The following is a 23622-nucleotide window of genomic DNA, read 5'->3' on the forward strand; positions in this document are numbered from 1 at the left end:
GTAGCAATTTTAATGGCCAGTACTGTATATGTTCAGTACGTGACCTCCCACCAGGTGTCATTGTCTGCAAATTTTGCGCACTACAGTTATACAGTTTGGCCTCTGACATGCACATACTTGGGGAATTGGGCGGTGGGTGCGTGTCCTACTGGATGAACTGTGGAAACAATCGGCATCCCTGAGGAGCAGGGCGGGATGTCGGTTTGCGAGTTTGCGACGCCTCAAGCCGACAGCGGTGCCTCCGGGGCGCTGGAGAATCGATGGTCCGCCCGGGGCAAAGTGAATTACCGGAGTGAGGAGCCGCTCGCTCCAGATTGCAGCTATATCCCGCGCTGCGAGGACCAATCGCAGCTCGCAGTCGGTGCGCCTCACCGCGTCGTATCGAGTGGCGCGCCGCACCAACCCAGGGCGTTTACGGCTCCCTCCCGGTTCTCTCCACCTCGCAGGCAGCGCCTTGTCCTTCAGGCTCCGTTTCCCCCATACAGACATCACGCAGTCCATTTCTGTATCGTCACTTCTCCGATTTCTTCGTTACATCACACGCTGTGGATTGTGAAGCAGCTGAATGGGTTGAAAATAAATAAATCGCCAGGTCCTGATGGGATTCCAATTCCGTTTCACAGAGGGTACTCTACTGCATTGGCTTACTGCGTTGGCTTACTGCATTGGCTTACTTAGCGTGCATTTATCGCGAATCTCTTGCCCAATGTTAAGTCCCGAGCGACTGGAAAAAAGCGCAGGTGACGCCTGTATATAAGAAGGACGGATCCTCAAAATTACAGGCTAATATCTTTAACATCCTACTGACGGCCTTGGGAGAGCCAGTCCTGACAAAACTCTACCATCTGGTGAGCAAAATGTATGAGACAGGCGAAATACCTTCAGACTTCAAGAAGAATATAATAATTCCAATCCCAAAGAAAGCAGGCGTTGACAGATGTGAAAATTACCGAACTATCAGTTTAATAAGTCACGGTTGCAAAATACTTATGCGAATTCTTTACAAACGAATGGAAAAACTAGTAGAAATATGGGAACACGTGAGGCAATACTGACCCTACGACTTATCTTAGAAGCTAGATTAAGAAAAGGCAAACCTACTTTTCTAGCTTTTGTAGGCTTAGAGAAAGCTTTTGACAATATTGACTGGAATACTCTCTTTCAAATTCTGAAGGTGGCAGGGATAAAATACAGGGAGCGAAAGACTATTTACAATTTGTCCAGAAACCAGATGGCAGTTATAAGAGTCGAGGGACTTGAAATGGAAGCAGTGGTTGGGAAGGGAGTGAGACAGGGTTGTAGCCACTCCCTGATGTTATTCTATCTGTATTTTGTGCAAGCAGTAAAGGAAACAAAAGAAAAATTCGGAGTACGTATTAAAATCCATGGGGAAGTAATAAAAAATGTCATGTTCGCCGATGACATTGTAATTCTGTCAGAGACAGCAAAGGACTTGGAAGAGCAGTTGAACGGAATGGACAGTGTCTTGAAGGGAGGATATAAGATGGACATCAACAAAAGCAAAACTAAGATAATGGAATTTAGTCGAATTAAGTCGGGTGATGCTGAGGTAATTAGAGTAGGAAATGAGACACTTAAAGTAGTAAAGGAGTTTTGCTATTTGGGGAGCAAAATAACTGATGGTGGTCGAAGTAGAGAGGATATAAAATGTAGACTGGCAATGGCAAGGAAAGCGTTTCTGAAGAAGAGAAATTTGTTAACATCGAGTATAGATTTAAGTGTCAGGAAGTCGTTTCTGAAAGTATTTGTATGGAGTGTAGCCATGTATGGAAGTGAAACATGGACGATAAACAGTTTGGACAAGAAGAGAATAGAGGCTTTCGAAATGTGGTGCTACAGGAGAATGCTGAAGATTAGATGGGTAGATCACATAACTAATGAGGAAGTATTGAATAGGATTCGGGAGGAGTTTGTGGCACAACTTGACTAGAAAAAGGGGTCGGTTGGTACGACACGTTCTGAGGCATCAAGGAATCACCAATTTAGTATTAGAGGGCAGCGTGGAGGGTAAAAATCGCAGAGGGAGACGAAGAGATGAATACGCTAATCAGATTCAGAAGGATGTAGGCTGCAGTAGGTACTGGGATATGATGAAGCTTGCACAGGATAGAGTAGCATGGAGAGCTGCATCAAACCAGTCTCAGGACTGAAGACCACAACAATAACAACAACATCCTTAACATCAGTTTGTTGCAGGATTCTCGAACATATTCTCAGTTCGAATATAATGAATTTCTTTGGGACAGAGACGTTGCTGTCCATGCATCAGGACGGCTTTAGAAAGCATCGCTCCTGCGAAACGCAACTCGCCCTTTTTTCACATGATATCTTCCGAACCATGGATGAAGGGTTTCAGACAGATGCCATATTCCTTGACTTCCGGAAAGCGTTTGACTCGGTGCCCCACTACAGACTCCTAACTAAGGTACGAGCATATGGGATTGGTTCCCAAGTATGTGAGTGGCTCGAAGACTTCTTAAGTAATAGAACCTAGTACGTTGCCCTCGGTGGTGAGTGTTCATCGGAGGTGAGGGTATCACCTGGAGTGCCCCAGGGAAGTGTGGAAGGTCCGCTGTTGTTTTCTATCTACATAAATGAACTTTTGGATAGGGTGGATAGCAATGTGCGGCTGTTTGCTGATGATGTTGTGGTGTACGGGAAGGTGTCGTCGTTGAGTGACTGTACGAGGATACAAGATGACTTGGACAGGATTTGTGATTGGTGTAAAGAATGACACCTAACTCTAAATATAGACACACACCGTCAGGTGGCTTGTGGAGTATGGATGTAGATGTAGATAGATAAATGTAAATTAATGCAGATGAATAGGAAATAGAATCCTGTAATGTTTGAATACTCCATTAGTAGTGTAGCGCTTGACACATTAAATATTTGGGCGTAACATTGCAGAGTGATATGAAGTGGGACAAGCTTGTAATGGCAGTTGTTGGGAAGGCGGATAGTCGTCTTCGGTTCATTGGTAGAATTTTTCGAAGATGAGGTTCATCTGTAAAGGGGACCGCTTATAAAACACTAATACGATCTGTTCTTGAGTACTGCTCGAGCGTTTGGGATCCATATCAGGTTGGATTGAGGGAGGACATGGAAGCAATTCAGAGGCGGGCTGCTAGATTTGTTACTGGTAGGTCTGATCATCACGCGAGTGTTACGGAAATGGTTTAGGAACTCGGGTGGGAGTCTCTAGAGGAAAGGAGGCGTTCTTTTCGTGAATCGCTACTGAGTAAATTTAGAGAACCTGCATTTGAGGCTGACTGCAGTACAATTTTACTGCCGCCAACTTACATTTCGCAGAAAGACCACAAAGATAAGATAAGATAGATTGGAACTCGTACATAGGCAGTCATTTTTCCCTCGTTCTGTTTGGGAGTGGAACAGGGAGAGAAGATACTAGTTGTGGTACCAGGTACCCTCCGCCACGCACCGTATGGTGGATTGCTGAGTATGTATGTAGATGTAGATGTAGATGTAGATGGTCGTAAAGACTGCTGAAAGAACTTTTCGTACCATTTTACACTGTTGACTTGTAGGAAAGTGCGTGGTTGATTAAAACACGCTGCTCGAGGTAAGGCTGATATAAAAATAGGAGGTGATCAACTCTTAGAAGTAACCGAATTTCACTGTCTCGGTAGGATTAACCGAGTGAGTTGGCACAGTGGTTAGCACACTGGACTCGCATTCGGGAGGACGACGGTTCAATCCCTCTTCCGGCCATTGTGATTTAGGTTTCCCGTGATTTCCCTAAATCACTTGAGGAAAATGAAGGGATAGTTCCTTTGACAGGGCACGGCCGACTTCCTTCCCCATCCTTCGCTCATTCAATGAGACCGATGACCTCGCTGTTTGGTCTCTTCCCCCAAATCATTCCAATCCAATCGGTAAGATTATGATGGAATACAACAGATGTCTCGAGAAAAAAAAAAGAGAATCACTGGCCAACAATGCCTGCCAAATTAACAAGAACCCTTTAGTTAACACCCACATGAGCTTCCATTCTAAGAAAATATTTGTAATGACATTTGAGTGGAGAGTCCTGACATACGGATGTGAGACCGGAACGTTATCAAAGCAGGGCAGAGAACTCATTTCGAAGCTGCAGAGCCGCGCGGGATTAGCCGAGCGGTCTTAGGCGCTGCAGTCATAGACTATGCGGCTGGTCCCGGCGGAGGTTCACGTCCTCCCTCGGGCATTGCTGTGTGTGTTTGTCTTTAGGATAATTTAGGTTAAGTAGTGTGTAAACTTAGGGACTGATGACCTTAGCAGTTGAGTTCCATAAGATTTCACACACATTTGAACAATTTTTTGAAGCTGCAGGAAGTTGGTTCTGCTGGAGAAAACACTCCGAGTGTTACACGTCTGTTAGTATACGTGTATATAACACGTAATATTTTAGCTTAATTTCATATGGAAATGAAATGCGCGTTTGGCATCACTGGCAGGTCCGGCCGCCTTGGTGCAGGTCTTATTACATTCAACGACTCATTGGGCGACCTGCGCGCCGGATGGGGATGAAATGATGATGAAGACGACACCCAGTCCCTGAGCGGAGAAAATCTCCGAGCCAGCCGGGAATCGAACCCGGGCTCGTAGCACGGCAATCCGTCACGCTGACCACTCAGCTACCGGGGCGGACAACGTAATTTCAGATGAGTTAGTATAACTAAATGTCATGGATGTGGGAAAGAAGTTTTTCGCGACAGCACTTATATGTAAAACATTCTCGGTATTCTTGCCGCGGCAGTTCTGGATAAAATCACGAGCTTTCGACGATTACCTCCATCGTCATCATTAGGAGCTGACTGTCTTCACTGCTGGTTTTTTTTTTTTTTTTTTTTTTTTTACTTTATTGAATTTCGATTCCCCCCCGAAGGGGGCGGGCTGGCAGCTGCTTAGTACGCTGCTTTTCAGCCTACAGACTTTTTAAGTCGTAAGAAGAAGATAAGAAACAATAATAGCAGGCGATAAAACGGTGACTTAAATTGTAAAACGGCGGAAAATTGCGGAAAGTCAAAACATAAAGCGAAGGGTTGGCAATACTAATAAAATACAAAGGAAGTAGACAGGTAACATAGGAGACAGACAATTAAAAAACATGGCGACAGTCTGGTATATGTTCGCAAGAGATATAAAAATCACACCCAGCGACAGTTCGGAAAAGACACACAACACTGAACACTCACTGTGAACACTCCACTAAAATGTCGGCACAAAGATGACACACCATAGCCAAGGGCAGATGGTGGGGGGTTCACTGCTGCTGTGGTAGCCTTATTTATAGCCCGTGGACGGCTTCTGATTGGTCGGCTTATGATTGGTCGGCGATTACGTACTGCTCTCGCAGACGATGTCACTGTGTGCGCCGGTGGCGCCACCGCTTCCGTTGGAACGTAAACCTTGGAAGGAACGTCTCTGCTGCTTCTCTGCATCAAGCGCTCGCTTCTAACCACAGCTCAGATGGTATCCGCTATCGCGGTTAAAGTTATTTTTTCTCATTCTTATTTCAACAGCCTTATAATAACAGAATCCCAGTACGTGGAGTTCCTGTGGAGGACACTTTGAAAATGCTGGCGGATCTTCTTCCTCCTGAAACTATTAAGTTGTTCCGGCACGTGATGATGACCATCTGCTTCTTGTATGGTAACAAATTTTATGAAATGACGGGCGGTTTGGTGATGGGCCCTCCGTTGTGTCCATCACTGACTAACTTTTTTATGGAGAGTTTTGAAGAACGTGCATTAAAATCGGCTCCCCTCCGTCCATCCTTATTTTATCGTTACGTTGACGACACATTTATGACCTGGACACACGGCGCAGAAGCTCTCGAACAATTCATGGAACACATGAACAGCACACATTCGAACATCCAGTTCACTGTCGAGATGGAGAAGGAAGGGGGACTGTCTTTCCTAGACGTTTTAGTGCAACGACAGGCGGACGGGCGTCTTGGCCACTCTGTATACCGTAAGCCGTCGCATACCGATTTATACCTGAATGTACAGAGTTTCCATCGTCCTGCTCAGAAAGGAGCCGTTTTGAACACGTTGGTATATAGAGCAAAAACTGTTTCTGACGAGGATCACTTAAGGTCCGAGAATAACCATCTGAACTACGTGTTCCGAAAGAATGACTATGGTGCAAGCGATATAAAGGCACCGTTCTCCAAAAAAGAAGGAAACGTGAAAATGCTGCGCATTCACAAGGGTGAAACACCGATTGCGGTTCTTCCTTTTTGTGGCGCGATTTCCAACAAAATAGGAAGTGTCCTGCGTAGACGAGGTATAAGACCGATTTTTCGTCCTCCTAAGAAAATTAAGGAGATGATGCGCCTTGCCGGCCGCGGTGGCCGTGCGGTTCTAGGCGCTACAGTTCGGAACCGCGGGACTGCTACGGTCGCAGGTTCGAATCCTGCCTCAGGCATGGATGTGTGTGATGTCCTTAGGTTAGTTAGGTTTAAGTAGTTCTAAGTTCTACGGGACTAATGACCTAAGATGTTAAGTCCCATAGTGCTCAGATCCATTTGAACCATTTGATGCGCCTTGTTGAGGACAATCTCGGTCTCAGGGTTCCTGGAGTTTATAATGCAGGGTGTTTCAAAAATGATCGGTATATTTGAAACGGCAATAAAAACTAAACGAGCAGCGATAGAAATACACCGTTTGTTGCAATATGCTTGGGACAACAGTACATTTTCAGGCGGACAAACTTTCGAAATTACAGTAGTTAGAATTTTCAACAACAGATGGCGCTGCAAGTGATGTGAAAGATATACAAGACAACGCAGTCTGTGGGTGCGCCATTCTGTACGTCGTCTTTCTGCTGTAAGCGTGTGCTGTTCACAACGTGCAAGTGTGCTGTAGACAACATGGTTTATTCCTTAGAACAGAGGATTTTTCAGGTGTTGGAATTCGACCGCCTAGAACACAGTGTTGTTGCAACAAGACGAAGTTTTCAACGGAGGTTTAATGTAACCAAAGGACCGAAAAGCGATACAATAAAGGATCTGTTTGAAAAATTGCAACGGACTGGGAACGTGACGGATGAACGTGCTGGAAAGGTAGGGCGACCGTGTACGGCAACCACAGAGGGCAACGCGCAGCTAGTGCAGCAGGTGATCCAACAGCGGCCTCACGTTTCCGTTCGCCGTGTTGTAGCTGAGGTCCAAACGACGCCAACGTCCACGTATCGTCTCATGCGCCAGAGTTTACACCTCTATCCATACAAAATTCAAACGCGGCAACCCCTCAGCGCCGCTACCATTGCTGCACGAGAGACATTCGCTAACGATATAGTGCACAGGATTGATGACGGCGATATGCATGTGGGCAGCATTTGGTTTACTGACGAAGCTTATTTTTACCTGGACGGCTTCGTCAATAAACAGAACTGGCGCATATGGGGAACCGAAAAGCCCCATGTTGCAGTCCCATCGTCCCTGCATCGTCAAAAAGTACTGGTCTGGGCCGCCATTTCTTCCAAAGGAATCATTGGCCCATTTTTCAGATCCGAAACGATTACTGCATCACGCTATCTGGACATTCTTTGTGAATTTGTGGCGGTACAAACTGCCTTAGACGACACTGCGAACACCTCGTGGTTTATGCAAGATGGTGCCCGGCCACATCGCACGGCCGACGACTTTAATTTCCTGAATGAATATTTCGATGATCGTGTGATTGCTTTGGGCTATCCGAAACATACAGGAGGCGGCGTGGATTGGCCTCCCTATTCGCCAGACATGAACCCCTGTGACTTCTTTTTGTGGGGACACTTGAAAGACCAGGTGTACCGCCAGAATCCAGAAACAATTGAAAAGCTGAAGCAGTACATCTCATCTGCATGTGAAGCCATTCCGCCAGACACGTTGTCAAAGGTTTCGGGTAATTTCATTCAGAGACTACGCCATATTATTGCTACGCATGGTGGATATGTGGAAAATATCGTACTATAGAGTTTCCGAGACCGCAGCGCCATCTGTTGTTGAAAATTTTAACTACTGTAATTTCGAAAGTTTGTCTGCCTGAAAATGTACTGTTGTCCCAAGCATATTGCAACAAACGGTGTATTTCTATCGCTGCTCGTTTAGTTTTTATTGCCGTTTCAAATATACCGGTCATTTTTGAAACACCCTGTATACTCTGTGAGTGTGGAAGTAATTATATAGGTCAGACGATTCGTACCGTTTCTGACCGCTGTGCAGAACACCAACGCCATATTAAAAATAGAGAGCTGGAGATATCGGCAATTGCCGAGCACACCCTCAGGAACAACCATAAAATTTTGTTCGATGAAACAAAAATTCTGTCCCATGCCTCCACGTACTGGGATTCTGTTATTAAGGAGGCTGTTGAAATAAGAATGAGAAAAAATAACTTTAACCGCGACAGCGGATACCATCTGAGCTGTGCTTGGAAACGAGCACTCGATGCAGAGAAGGAGCAGAGACGTTCCTTCCAAGGTTTACGTTCCAACGGAAGTGGTGGCGCCACCGGCGCACACAGTGACACCGTCTGCGACAGCAGTACATAATCGCCGACCAATCAGAAGCTATCCACGGGCTATATATAAGACTACCACAGCAGCTGTGAACTTTCCACAATTTTCCGCCTTTTTACAATTTAAGTCGCCGTTTTATCGCCTGCTTTTACTGTTTCCTATCTTCTTCTGACGTTTTAGAAAGTCTGTAGGGTGCAGAGCAGCGTACTGAGCTGCTGCCAGCCCGCCCCCCTCAGGGGGGAATCGAAATTTCAATAAAGGAAAAAAAAAAAAAACAGCAGTGAAGACAGTCAGCTCCTGACGACGACGATGGAGGTAATCGTCGAAAGCTCGAGATATTATCCAGAACTGACGCGGCAAGAATACCGAGAATGTTTTACATATAAATATTATGGAGTTCAAGAGAAAAATAACTAAATATTTTACTTGAAATATAGATAACTTTAAAAACTTACGTACTCCTCTTTGGGCATTTGGTGGACAGATACACGTAAACTCGGAGTTCAGAAGTCACATGCTACAGTCCCACATCACAAATTTTGTAGTTTACAGTTCTAGACTACATTAACTTCAAAATATTACACTATAAATTCCTACACTACACTCCTGTATTTGCGATCAGAACGACACATTTGTCTGCATTGTTAGCCCCTACCACGCTGAGATAAAACTCAGGATTCACAGGGACTGTACTGCCGTGTTACCCAAGGTTCAAAAGATTGGAAAATGGCTGGTACGGTCGCAAGAAATCCTTCCTCCTCGTCCCGGTGGTCATCTCCTGGCTGCCTCGTGATTTCCTCGAGACATCTATTGTGCTCCACCGCAATGCTACCGAGGCAGTGAAATTCGTTTGCTCAATGCCTGTTTTTATGTCAGCCTTACCTCGAGCGGCGGATTTTAATCAACCATGCCCTTTGCTACAGGGTGACAGAATGGAAACCTACCAAGACGTTGTTCAGCGGTCTTTACGAGCGTGTGGTGCCAGGAAGAAGTAAGGGAAGTGACGGTACAGCAATGGATCTCCTGGCTGCCACTTGTAAGCGGACGTTCTCCTATGGTGCGTCTCGTTGACATGAAGGATGGGCCCTTCTTGGTTGCCCCTCGACCACGTAGGCCTGCAGCTCGTAACATGCTACTTTGGTTGCCGGCCAGTTCAGCTTCTGCCAACGCTTAAATTTCCTTATTGTGTTCTACACAGTTGTAATGCCAAAAACGTTCCTATCCTGGTCTGCAACATCTTGTCTAATGGCACATCCTCAGACGATGTGGTCTGGCGTTCTGATAGCTCCACATTCACAAGTATCTGCGGTACGATGTCGTATTTTCAGTAGAGAGTATTGCAGGAATTACCTGGACGAACATTTTGTTTCTACTGTAAAATAGATAAGAAAGATGAAACAACTATTGAAAGTTAAGTGTCAACACACTGGACACTTAACAGCTGGCTACGCAGCAAGTTCTCATTCAGTAATCGTGCTTGAATGTTTCTTGCTTGAGAGACGATTGTGTGTCTAAGAAGGGGAAACATCTACCAGCGCATGTTGGAATTCCACTGCGGCAGCATCGAGGCCTATCTAGGCTGTTGTTCAGCGTTCTGCACTATCGCAGCTCGCGTTGCAAAAGAGACCTTGATTTTCATACGAATATGGAATCTGTGGGTTCAGAAGGACAACACCCAACGCTATGCAGGGTCTCACCCTCCCCTCGAGACTAGTTCTGGACAGGACGGACATAAACGAAAACTCGCTGCAAAGTAATACCTCCGAATTTACTATGTGAAAATTCTTAAAGTTTTTCAAAAAGTGAAATACACGTTATTAACATTCTACACCTTTATTCTTCATATCTTACATACTTGTAGCCGCCTGTCGCTAGAAGGATCTGAATTTTAGAGTGTGACATGGCAGTGTGTGACGTAGAAATGTCGGTGTGTGACAAACAAGGTACTGTAATCGAGCTTCGGATTCGAAGATTTCGTTCGCAGATGGAGCGATAACGCCTGATAGTACATTAGCGCTGTGATATCTGAAACGATCCGATACCTTGGGTTCACTGCCATCAATCGTCTTCAATACCGTCTCAATTTGACCCCATCCAATGTTCATATGTTTTCAAAAAATAACGCTTCCCTGGACTTCACTTCGGTAGTGATGAAGTGCTACAGGCAGAGGAGAGGTTGCGGTTCCGTCAATAAAATCAGACATTCTACATGACGGTACCAACAAACTGGTCTCTCGTTGAGAAAATGTTTTCTTCGCCTGGATGACTACGTTGAGAAATAAATCTGTAGACATTAAGAATAAAAATGTAGAATGTTAGAAACGTTAGTTTCACTTAAAAAGCTTTATGAGTTTTCATAAACTCTGAGGTGACAAGCGTCGTGGGACAGCGATGTGCACATACATAGATGGCGGTAGTCTCGCGTAAGCAAGGTATAGAAGAGCAGTGTGTTGCCGGAGCTCACATTTGTATCCCGGTGATTCATGGTCATACTACCGGAATTAACAGACTTTGAACGCGGTATGGTAGTTGGAGGTAGAAGCATGGGACATTCCATTTCGGGTATCTTTAGGGAATTTAATATTCCGAGATCCACATTGTTAAGACTGTGCCGAGAATACCAAATTTCATGCCTTACCTCTCACGACGGACAACGCAGTGGCTGACGGTCTTCACTTAACGACCTACAGCAGCGGTGTTTGCGTAGAGTTGTCAGTGCTAACAGACAAGCAACTCTGCGTGAAATAACCTCTGAATTGCGGGGAAATGTGACGTTCAAGAGCTATGGCAGCAGACGACGAACGCGATTGCCTTTGCCAACAGCACGATGCTGCTTGCAGCGCCTCTACTGGACTCGTGACCATATGGGTTGGATTCTAGACGACTGGAAAACCATGGCGTGATCAGACGAGTCCCGATTTCAGTTTGTAAGAGCTGATGAGAGCGTCCGAGTGTGGCGCAGTCACTATGACGCCAGCTACCCAAGTGGTGAACAAGGTACTGTGTACGCTGCTGGTTGCTTCATAATGGTGTGGGCTACGTTTACACGAAATGGACTGGATCCTCTGGTCCAGCTGAACCGATCATTGACTAAAAATGGGTATGTTTGGCTACTTGGCGACCATTCATGTACTTCGCGTTCCCAAACGAAGATGGAATTCTTATAGATGACAACGCGCCATGGCAGAATGTTATGGACAAATCGAACGAACGATTTGGGCACCCCGATCACCCGACATGTATCACATAGAGCATTTATGGGACGTAGTCGAGACGTGAGTTTGTGGCCAACATCCTGCACCGGCAATACTTTCGCAGTTATGGACGGCATGGCTCAACATTTTTACAGGAGACTTCAAACGACTTGTTGAGTCCATGCTACGTCGAGTTTCTGCAACACTCTGGGCAAAAGAAGGTCCGACACGGTGCTAGGAGGTATCCCATAGTTTTTGTCACCCCAGTGTAAAATTTTGGGGCATTATTTTTCAGCAAGCCGCCGTAGTTTGCTAGATCGCACAAATGGCTCTAAGCACTATGGGACTTAACATCTGAGGTCATCAGTCCCCTAGACTTAGAACTATTTAAACCTAACTAACCTAAGGACATCACACACATCCATGTCGGAGGCAGGATTCGAACCTGCGACCGTAGCAGCAGCGCTGTTCTGGACTGAAGCGCCTAGAACCGCTCGGCCACAGCGGCCGGCTAGATCGCATAGGACCGCTCAGCCACGTCACCTACTATGAGCCAAGAAAAAGGGCTTATCTGCAGCTACGCAAGATACAACACTCAGTGTGATGGTTTGTGGTACCACTGCGGATACAACATGAGCCGTGGCTGGTTCATGTTTTGCGTTGGATTAAACCTTGGTTGCTATTCTATGTTTAGTCTCCCGCGGTTATCGCGATTATGCTGTTATCCTCTCTCTCCGCGAGTGGCAACAGCAGTGTGTATCGATATTTGCACATTGTACTGTCTTTGGCCTGGCGCTTATAGTGTCCGGCTGTGCTGCTTGCGGGCAGTTGGTCGTTTGGCGTGGAGCAGCGAGGATCAGCCGACAACGAAATCCAAGCGACACAATGTGAACAGTCGTGACTTGCTGGTAGATTAAGTGAATACTCAACTTCCGTGCTGTGTAGCTAGCATTCGTGCAAACCAGGTCGATATTTGGCTGATGGGAGCTACTGCAAGGACATTTAAAACGGCTGCTCCCATCAGCCACCGTGCCGAGTGTCAACTTGTTTTGTGCGATTAGTTTGATGTTCAGTAGTTTTCCGATTGATCTGGCTGGTTTACTTCCATTTTTCAACAGCAAAGGAATAAATTTCTGACGTTAGTGAAGCAATGAATCCTCTGAAAAAGCTTAATATCGGTAGTGAATATCGTGATTTTATTGAAGTGTACAGAAACACAAGATCTTTGTTAATGTAGGGAATAAAGCAGTATATTTACTGTGTCGTGAAACGATAATCGTATGTAAGGAGTACAGTCTGAAATTATTTTACGAAACAAAGCTTGGTGAACTTGGCAGTAAACTTTTCCGAGGAAGACCTCAAAATAAAAGCAGCGAGGTGTATGTAAACCGCGAAAAAAACATTATTTACTCTGCTATCAACATTTCAAAACAGCGCGACGGAATCAAGTTTCATGGTAGCCTATGACCGTGCCCAACGTCAACAAGCGTTTTCGAATAGCGACTATCAGTTTTTGGCAGAATATGCGAGCATGATGTGTTCCCATGTTAGAAGAAATTTTTAAAGCATTTCACTGTCAAGATGGTTTCCAGTGCGGCGCATTGGCTCAATTAGTGACGACCTCACAGAACACTGAATTAATAAAATTTTCGTCAACGCATACTAATTACTTGGCGTGGAATGAATGAAAGACAGAAACACTTGTCAGCAGTTGCTTGAGTGTGCTGTTAATAGTGTGAAGAAAGTGGCTTTTCCTGGAACAAAATTACAAGCATTACAACAGATATGGCCAGAACTTTCAGTGGGAAGAACTTAGATATGATAAGGCTTTAAAAATGTCAGAAGTACACAACACGGACAGTGATATCTTGTCTTTTCACTGAATTCTACATCAGGAGAACTTACGTGAAGCTGCACTGGGCCTCAAACATTTGGTAGATCTTGTTGTTATTGCCGTTAACACAATCAGAGCAAGGGAATTTCAAAACCGACAGGTCACATCCTTTTTTTGAAGGTGATTAGGCAGGATATTAAGATGAAATTTACCACAGCAGTGTGAGGTGGTTGAGTCTAGGTAAAGTGTTAGAATGAGTGGGCATTGCAGAATACAATCCTCTTATTTCTGGACACGAAGGAGTATATAGTGATTTTTTTACAAAATAGCACGTGAGAGTGGATATATGAGACAATGTTCGCGGCTGATCTATTTGAGAAATTGAATGAACTGAATGTGGCAATACAAGGAAAGGAGTTGCTTGCACAAGAAATGTGGAATTAGCCCTATGTAAAATCATTCATTGCAAAACTAGGTCTTTTTGTAAGCATAGCAGGTGAAGGTAGTTTTACCATTTTCCTTTACTAGGAAAACAGGAAGTGCCTGCGAGTGTTTCTGCTGAGATTGGGGATCATCTGGAGGGTCTGGAGAACGAAACCAAAAGGAGGTTTCAGGAGCTTACGGTAACTGAACGATACTGAACCTTAGTCCAGCTTGCTCTCTTATCCCATCACTGACGATACTGACACAACAACTGAGGGGCTGCAGTCTGGAAATATTCACTTGCAATGAGATCACACTGTGAAAGAAATATGTAGATGATATAATGTTGCTGAGTGAAACTGAAGAAGAACTGAAAGACATGTACAGATCTCTCGGGCACAGTGCCAGCAAAATGGGGCTTTTTATTAACCAAGAGATAACAGAATATATGGAAATAAGTTGAGTCATAAACCCAAATCCTTAGTTTGAAAAGGACCAACAGTCTAAATTCAGAAAATTTCTTCAGTTTAAATACCTTGGATGACGTTTCAACAGTAAAAATAGCATAACAATGGATACAAACGAAAGAATAGCCTCAGTGTCAAGATGTCTTTACTCACTAAGCAACCCACTCAAAAGTAAAGCTTTGTCAATCACCACAAAGATGAAGATATACAACACTATCATTTGCCCCATACTACTGTACGGTTCAGAAAGCTAGACACTTAAAAAGAAAGTAAGAGAAAAACTGAATGTTTTCGAAAGAAAAGTAATGAGAAAAATCTGTTGGAGAATGGCGTATGGAGAATTCGAAAGAACAATGAAATTTATCAGCTAATGAAGCAAGCCACTATCATCCAGAAATTAAAAAGTAGGAGACCGCAATGGGATGGACATGTGGCTAGAATGGAAAACAACAGAATCACCAAAAAAAGCATTTGAAGGAACTCTCCAGGCAACAAGAGCATTGAACCGACCTCGTACAAGGTGGGAAGATGACATAGAGAAGGACATCGCAGCACTAGGAATTTCCGCAGGTTGGAGAGAGAATGCGAGAGATAGAAGGCGATCGGAACAGATAGTTTATGCAGCGCGTGGTCTACAGGGCCTGTGATCTCTGAGGAAGAAGAAGAAGAAGAAGGAGAGACTTTTGCAAATCTTTGTTCGCTGAAAAAGTTTTTCTTACTTGAAGATTAACATTAACTTACAGGCTGTTTTGAAAACTTCATATACCAATTGCACTTCTTATTTAAAAAAATGGTAGAAAAGTGTTATGTAACATATTTGTCTTGTCAAACTAATTATAAAATAAAATGTGATTCGCAGCTGTACATGATATTAAATTATCACAATAAATGAAATGAATAAAACTGCCACTTTTATTTTATTTACTGTGTTATATGGTATAACTTATACCTTTACTGAAAAGCAAAGCTAATTAAATAATGCAATCTTGCGACCTCCGAGCAAAAGCAGTTGTTCACCACTGTCCTGGATTTTAACACAGAGAACTCGATAACAGGTGAATATTGGCCTTTTTCGCAATGAGTAATTGTTTCCAGATATACACTGATGAACCACCTGATTAAAAGTGTGTTGGTCCACCTCTGGAACGCAATACCGCAACTACTACCTTGAGGATTTTTCGGGGATTCAAACCGCTTTAACACAACACTGGCCTTGTGACACGGACCGTTATCGTGCTGGAAGGTGCCATCATCGCTGGAGAATAAACAAGACCCTACCTGAAACTTCTTGGCAGATTAAAACTGTGTGCCGGACCGAGACTCGGGATCTTTGCCTTTCGCGGACAAGTGATCTACTATCTGAGATACCCAAGAGGTACTGGCAGAATTGAAGCTGTGAGGGCGGGTCGTAAGTCGTGCTTGGGTAGCTCAGATGGTAGAGCACTTTCCCGCGAAAGGCAAAGGTCACGAGTTCGAGTCTCGGCCCAGCACACATTTCTAATCTGCCAGAAAGTTTCATATCAGCGCACAGTCCGCTGCAGAGTGAAAATCTCTTTCTAGACCCTACCTAATTTCATTACTGGAAATTCAGAATGCATGTCCCCAAAAATAGTTGGAAACGCAAGAATAAATACATTTCGTTATTATGAACTTATCTTCCTACATTTAATAATGGAAACTGCACTTCAAATATATCCTATACATAGAGTAAAAATATCGTGATGTTAGGAATTATTATCCTGAGACTATATAGATATTTTACAGCTACAAAAACTTATCTCTTGTACGTTTATTAAATAATTTTCTTTCTGAAACGAAATAAATTGAAAATTCTTTTTAATTCTGAAATATGACTTCGTCAGGTTCGAGCCAAAATTAAAGCAAGCTCCTGCTAGTGTTATTTTACGTAAAGATATATTTTCAATAATCAAAGGTAACCGAGCTGTGTTAACTGAAAATCGAGCTTCGTAAATAACTTTAAAATGCAGGTTATTCAGAAACCAGAGCGCGAGAAATGAAAGAAAGTTAATTTTAAGATACTTTTGGAAATTAAATTAAAATACCATAGGAGCTTCCATCCATAGAAATCACTGGCCACATTTACGTAAATGGTAAGGAGAGGAAAAAGTGTCTGTTTCACCGCAAGAACACATTTATAAAATTCAGCACCGATAACTATTATTTACTGATAATTCAGCTTACGTGAATAGGCAGCAAGTGTCTGTACGTCGAACGGCAAAGAGAGCCACGAGCATAAGACAAGAGCTAGGCAACAGGATCAAAGATACAAATAGCATTATGAAGATAATATGGCGTCTTTTCTTTATATAATAGTTCATGGAATCTTTATGTCACCGAGAATTCTAAAGTTTCAATACGCTACTTGTGATATACAGGGTGAGTCACCTAACGTTACCGCTGGATATATTTGGTAAATCACGTCAAATACTGACGAACCGATTCCACAGATCGAATGTGAGGAGAGGGGCTAGTGTAATTGTTTAATACAAACCATACAAAAATGCACGGAAGTATGTTTTTTAACACAAATCTACGTTTTTTAAATGGAACCACGTTAGTTTTGTTAGCACATCTGAACATATAAACAAATAAGTAATCAGTGCCGTTTGTTGCATTGTAAAATGTTAATTACATCCGGAGATATTGTAACCTAAAGTTGACTCTTGAGTACCACTCCTCCGCTGTTCGATCGTGTGTATCGGAGAGCACTGCAACATACATCGCGTTTCTACAGAATGATCTGCCAACGTTGCTCGAAAATGTCCCACTGGAAACGCGTCGACGTATGTGGTATCAGCATGATGTTGCACCTGCACATTCCGCAATTAACACTAGGCTGACCCTTGACAGGATGTTCGACGGGCGTTTCATAGGACGTGGAGGACGCATAAATTGGGCAGCCCGTTCTCCTGATCTTACACCTCTGATCTTCTTTCTGTGGGGTACGTTAAAGGAGAATGTGCCTACAACCCCAGAGGATATGAAACAACGTATTGTGGCAGCCTGCGGCGACATTACACCAGATGTACTGCGGCGTGTACGACATTCATTACGCCAGAGATTGCAATTGTGTGCAGCAAATGATGGCCACCACATTGAACATCTATTGGCCTGACATGTCGGGACACACTCTATTCCACTCCGTAATTGAAAACGAAAAACACGTGTGTACGTGTACCTCACCCCTCATGGTAATGTACATGTGCGTCAGTGAAAAAGACCAATAAAAAGGTGTTAGCATGTGGACGTAATGTGCTGTTCCAGTCTCTTCTGTACCTAAGGTCCATCACCGTTCCCTTTGAATCCCTACGTAATTCGGTGCTCTCCGTTACACACGATCGAACAGCGGAGGAGTGGTACTCAAGCGTCAACTTTAGGTTACAATATATCCGGATGTAATTAACATTTTACAATGCAACAAACGGCACTGATTACGTATTTGTTTATATGTTCAGATGTGCTAACAAAACTAACGGGGTTCCATTTAAAAAATCGTAGGTTTGTGTTAAAAAACATACTTCCATGTATTTCTGTATGGTTCGTGTTAAACAATTACACTAGCCCCTCTCCTTACGTTCGGTCCGTGGAATCGGTTCGTCAGTATTTGATGCGGTTTACGAAATATATCCAGCGGTAACGTTAGGTGACTCACCCTGTATATTCTTTGCTATACGTATATCAATGTAATTACTTTTACAACTAATTAGTGGCTTCACAAGAAGACATCAAGCATAAAGAGATGCAGGTGGTTCGCAATAACGTTCACGTATTCCCAGCTGTCATGGTGCAATGGCTTACTACCACGGGTCTCATTACTTGAATGTTCCCCAATGTATAATGCTACCCCCATCGGAATGCGCCCGAGGTGCGGGACATCTTTTGAGCATCCAAAAAGATTTCAGGCTTGCAGCCGGTCGTCGTTAGCTTCCATCCACGATATTTCGACTGGACAACTGCCAGCCATCCTCAGGTGAGCCATCGAAGACTGAAGAAGACGCCCTCCGTTCCGCAATATATAGCGTGCAGCGAGTATTCCGCGCGTGCGTCAAAATCATATTGACAGACGAACCACACCGCCCTCGCTGGTGGAACTGCAGAACTCAGCTGTCTTCGGCGTTGTCAATTGCCGCGGCCACCGGAATACTCTGACGTCTTCGTCTGGAGCAGATCTTAGAGATGACGGGGTTTCACGCATTATCTAGCTGGTAGTAATTGTCACGGTTCATAAGATTGTCTGTCATGCGAATTTCCACTGATTCTTTTATGACGGAGTCCCAAAAGGATGTTGCTGTGGCCAAAATTGTTGTCTTGTCATACTCCATTGAGTGTCCAGTGGAAATGCAATGCTCAGCAATTGCAGACTTTTAGGTTGCAAAAGACGAGTACAGCGTTGATGTTCAGTGTAACGTTCTTCCCCTGTTCGCAATGTTTGTCCTATATATGGCATGCCACACTGACAAGGTATTTAATAAATTCACGCCTTCCGCAATACCAGATCGTCTTTCACTGATCCCAGAAGGTTAGAAATCTTCGATGATCGACGGAAAATCACTTTAACTTCGAAACCGTGGAGTATTCTTGCAATTTTGAAGGAAATTTTGCCAACAAAGGGAAGAAAAACTAAAGATTTAGTAGGCGTGCTCTCTTCTTTCTCCACTCCCTGATTCTTTGGCTTAATTGCAAGTGCCTTGCTAATTTTACGGGTAGAATATCCATTTTCTTTGAAAATCCTCTTCAGGTGGGTAAGCTCTTCAAGCAAAGTATTTGCATCTGACACTACATGAGCTCTGTGTACAAGTGTTTTAAGTACACTCATTGTTTACGAGGGGTGATGGCAGCTGGACGAATTTAAATACAAATCAGTATGTGTGGGCTTCCGATAAACTGAATGCCCCAGAGAGCCATCACTCTTCCGTCTAACTAGCACATCCAAGAAAGGAAGGCAACCATTTTGCTCTAATTCCATGGTAAACCGAATGCTCTTATGAATGGAGTTGAGGTGACCTAAAAACTCCATTAATTTGTCTTCTCCATGAGGCCACACTACGAAAGTATCATCCACGTACCTCCAAAAAACAGTTGGTTTGAGGGCTGCTGATTCAAGTGCTCTCTCCTCAAAATCCTCCATAAAATGGTTGGCCACCAAGAGAGACAAGGGGCTACCCATGGCGACGCCGTCAATCTGTTCAAAATATTCTTGGTTTAACATAAAATATGTTGATGAGAGAGCGTGGCGAAACAAAGCAGTGATTCCCACCCGAAGCTTATTGCCAATCAGTGCCAAGGAGTCTGCGAGGGGTACCTTTGTAAAAAGAGACACCACGTCAAAACTAACTAAAAGATCAGAAGTTCTTAGGCGGAGAGCCCCCAGTCTGTTGATAAAATCGGCCGAGTTTCGTACGTGATGTGGACATTTGCCCACAAATGGCCTCAGCAAGGATGCAAGATGTTTGGCTAAATCGTAAGTGGGGTCCCCAATATTGCTCACTATTGTCCGTAAGGGTAGTCCGTCTTTATGTACCTTCGGAAGGCCACACAGTCTTGGAGGTACGCTGCCATGAGGTCTTAAGCGCTTGATGGTCTCTGGAGGCAACGAGGAAGAATTCAGGAGTGCAGATGTCTTCCGTTGCACACGTCCTGTAGGATCATTATCAATCTTCCTGTAGGCAGAATCACTTAGTAGACCATACATCTTATCCACATACAAACTGCGAGGTAACAGTACAGTTAAATTGCCTTTATCGGCCTTCAGTACCACAAAGTCCGGATCTTCTCGGAGATTTCGCAGTACAGCCCTTTCTGCGAGAGGCATTCGGTCTCGCGGTAGCATGAACGTTTCCACGACCTTTCTGGTTTTGTCACGAACCATCTCATTTTAGAATACGCAACACTTTTTTTTAATTTAAAATGCTATGTATGTCGTGCAATGCACTGCCTAACCAGAAAGAGCTCAAAAATTAAGATGTATGTAATCTTGACGCCATATTGTGTGTATGTATTCAAACGGCAGGCAGCTTCAAGTTAGAGAGAATATGAAGGGTTTGTCGCAATAAAGAAATAGCAAACATATTTGTAGGCAAGTCTGAACGGCCTGTTGTTTTGTACGTGCCTTAAGTCGTCGGCACACGGACCGTGCATCCGAACGTTGAGCGTTGAGCGTGCCGAGTTTCTGACGTCATAGCGTGGAATAGCACGTTCGGGAGTCTTTCCGAACGTGCAGAGCAATATCTGGCATGTCAGATATTCTGAGCGTGCGTCTGAGCGTTAACCAATGAGATGGTACAACGCCATCTACGTCACACGCACGCCGGCACCCTTCAGTACAGAGTTGTGAGGCGCCATATTGGCATTCATTTCAAGCCTGTATGTATATTTGCCGTTTCTGAGCACCAGCAAATTGAGAATCACTGGAAAATCCGTTGTTAGTTGTGTGATTTGTTCCAATAAAATAATGAGAAACATCATATTCGTTACAAAAGTATTATTGTAACTTGCTTATTATGAGAAAAGGCTATTTGAAGACAGCGACACACTGAAGATCCACCCAAAACGTATTATCCTTGGTACAATTTGTTATAATTAAATTTCAGTTACTAACATAATAATGCACGATTAACGTTTATAGCACGGGTAATACAATATGATTACATACAAGGATTGTGTGGTAGGATTAGAGTAATGAGTAGCATCTTTGAACAATAATGAGTTTTAGTTGGGGCGGTGGTTCGCGTCATAATTCTCCCAAATTTTTTTCGTAACATTCGCGTTTTTATTAGGTTCTGATACTCTATTATTAGTTTAATATAAGTAAATGCTATAATTTGATGTTATGTAAATATAAATTCACCTTTTTTGAGGGGTGATTTTGTTCGATTGGCTTAATCTACAGGACACCTTTGTTTCTTTTTCTTTTACGCTTCGTAATTCACATGTCGCAAAGATTCTGCTACTGGGTAGTGATCAAGTAAGGCTGACCTTGGGGTTTTACTAAAATGTGGGAATAATGAAATAATGTTTATCTTATGCGGAGAAGTATTCCAAATTTGTACCGCACTGTTTGTAATGGAACTTTTATTAGTCTGTGTCCTTATTGATTGGACATGGTAATTTCCTTTTCGTGGGCGATGGAGGAAATGTGCGCTTTAATAGAGCTAACGAGGGAGTAAACAGTGTGATTTACGAACTAGAAGCATCCCTCAACTGCCGCTGGCGCGCGTTGCGATCGCATATACCACGTTGGGGCCCACGTACCGTATGCACAAGTCGCATCGTTCCTGAGCGTTCAGCAGCACGTTGAACTTGGCACGCTCAACGTTAACGTTCGACAGCACGGTCCGTGTGCCGACGGCTTTACTGTTTTATCGCGTCCTGCTGTCTTGTGTCTCCACGGGACGACAGGAAGAGACTGAAATATTGATGGTAGCTCCGCCTGGAGGATGACAAAGCATGTCACTGGCCTTCCACAGATAATGGGGCGTAACACTGCGCCAGATTGATGGCTTCCTGCGCTTGGTTTCCCATCCCGGCTGGCACGTGTTAGCTGTGTGTTCGATATGGCCATCACTCACCTAAGCTGCTTATTAATTCCTAACTTTTATCTGCTGCTAAAACAGCCAATAGAATCATGTTCTTTTGAAGCTTATTGACATTGATTGATTGTATGACAATGTGTCGGAAATATCTGACAGTACGACTCAGTTTGCAATCCGTAACACTAAAAATCGTTGGATTTCGTAGATCTGTTGCTGTTCGATGGCTGTACTAGAATATCTATGCTATGGGCACATGATGAACAGCCACTGTGGCGAAATATTTCACCTGAAGGAAAATGGGAAGAATGTTATGGTTTAGTGTCTTTAGGGACTAAAGATAAGTTCAGATGGGCAAGGGTGAGCAATGAACTTTTGCTGTCATCTTTTTTAACCGTCTAAATATTAGTCTGAAAGGACGTTGGAAACCAATATACTATGTGGGTGTGTTATCGAGAAGAACAATCCTTATTCCGCTCCTATTCTTGTGACTAACAGTGCAGTAGCTAGTTGTAGGACGGACAGAATCTAAAGACAAATACTTGTCGAGATAATTGTAACAAATGGTATTTTATCCCCGATGGGCATCACCTGCAAAGCCCGTGTTCTTCCAGTTACTGGATCTCCCTCGTCAGTCTCGGATCCTTATTAATAGAGATTAGATATTTTAAGTTTCCTAAAACGGAATATAAGAGCGATACAAAAATAGGACATTGGACCGTAGTAAGGACAGAACCTGAGCCAAAGGCTGAACAGTCTCGTGTACTATCATCTACGCTACGAGAACAAACGACGCTAATTTTACGAGTAACCCAGCGGAACTGTTGAACTTGCGTGCACAACGGCTTGACTGGATTACTTCAATGTTAGTTAACTCGGAAACGACGCAACGTATCAATTTTTTCTAAAGAATTATTTCTCAGTACAACCAACCCTGCAACATTCTTAGAAATTTTTTAGACTGTTTCTGACCACCGTGTATGTTGTATCAGTTTAGAACTACTTCGATAGTATATGATCCGAATAATGTAAATATTTCTGAAATTACGAAGCAACAATAGATATGAAGCAAAAAATAGGACTGCGTCTGGCGATTCTGATGATTGCCTATAAAAGAAGCTATTTACTTTCCGTCCTGTACGTGAGTTTCGCCTGTGTCGAGACGACGCGAAGGACACAATGTGACATTTTACTTCGTCCAAAGCCAGAATCGCAATAAAATCATAGGAAATTTGGCTAACCGACGCATAGCCATCCGCAGATGGCTCGAGAAAGAAGAGGGGGGGGGGGGGAGGGGGAGAAGCAGCGGGGTCGAGGACGGTGGGTGGTGTGAGGGAGGTTGGTGGTACAAGTTGTACAGTTCACGCCGTAAGGCCGGTCGGAGTGGCCGAGCGGTTCTAGGCGCTAGAGTCGGCAACCGCGCGGCCGCTACGATCGCAGGTTCGAATCCTGCCTCGGGCATGGATGTGTGTGATGTCCTTAGGTTAGTTAGGTTTAAGTAGTTCCAAGTTCTAGGGGACTGATGACCTCAGGTGTTAAGTCCCATAGTGCTCAGAGCCATTTCTACATCTACATCTACATCCATACTCCGCAAGCCACCTGTTACCTTGAGTACCTCTATC

At 43.9% G+C, this 23622-nt stretch overlaps 1 protein-coding gene across 1 annotated transcript in view; it reads right to left on the reverse strand.

Moving 5' to 3' along the window:
- The window catches only part of LOC126419542 (odorant receptor coreceptor), a 340278-nt gene that overhangs the window by 47516 nt on the left and 269140 nt on the right, over nt 1-23622 (reverse strand). The window lies entirely within an intron of this gene.

This window comes from Schistocerca serialis, chromosome 9 (assembly GCF_023864345.2).
Source record: "Schistocerca serialis cubense isolate TAMUIC-IGC-003099 chromosome 9, iqSchSeri2.2, whole genome shotgun sequence".
NCBI lineage: Eukaryota > Metazoa > Arthropoda > Insecta > Orthoptera > Acrididae > Schistocerca > Schistocerca serialis.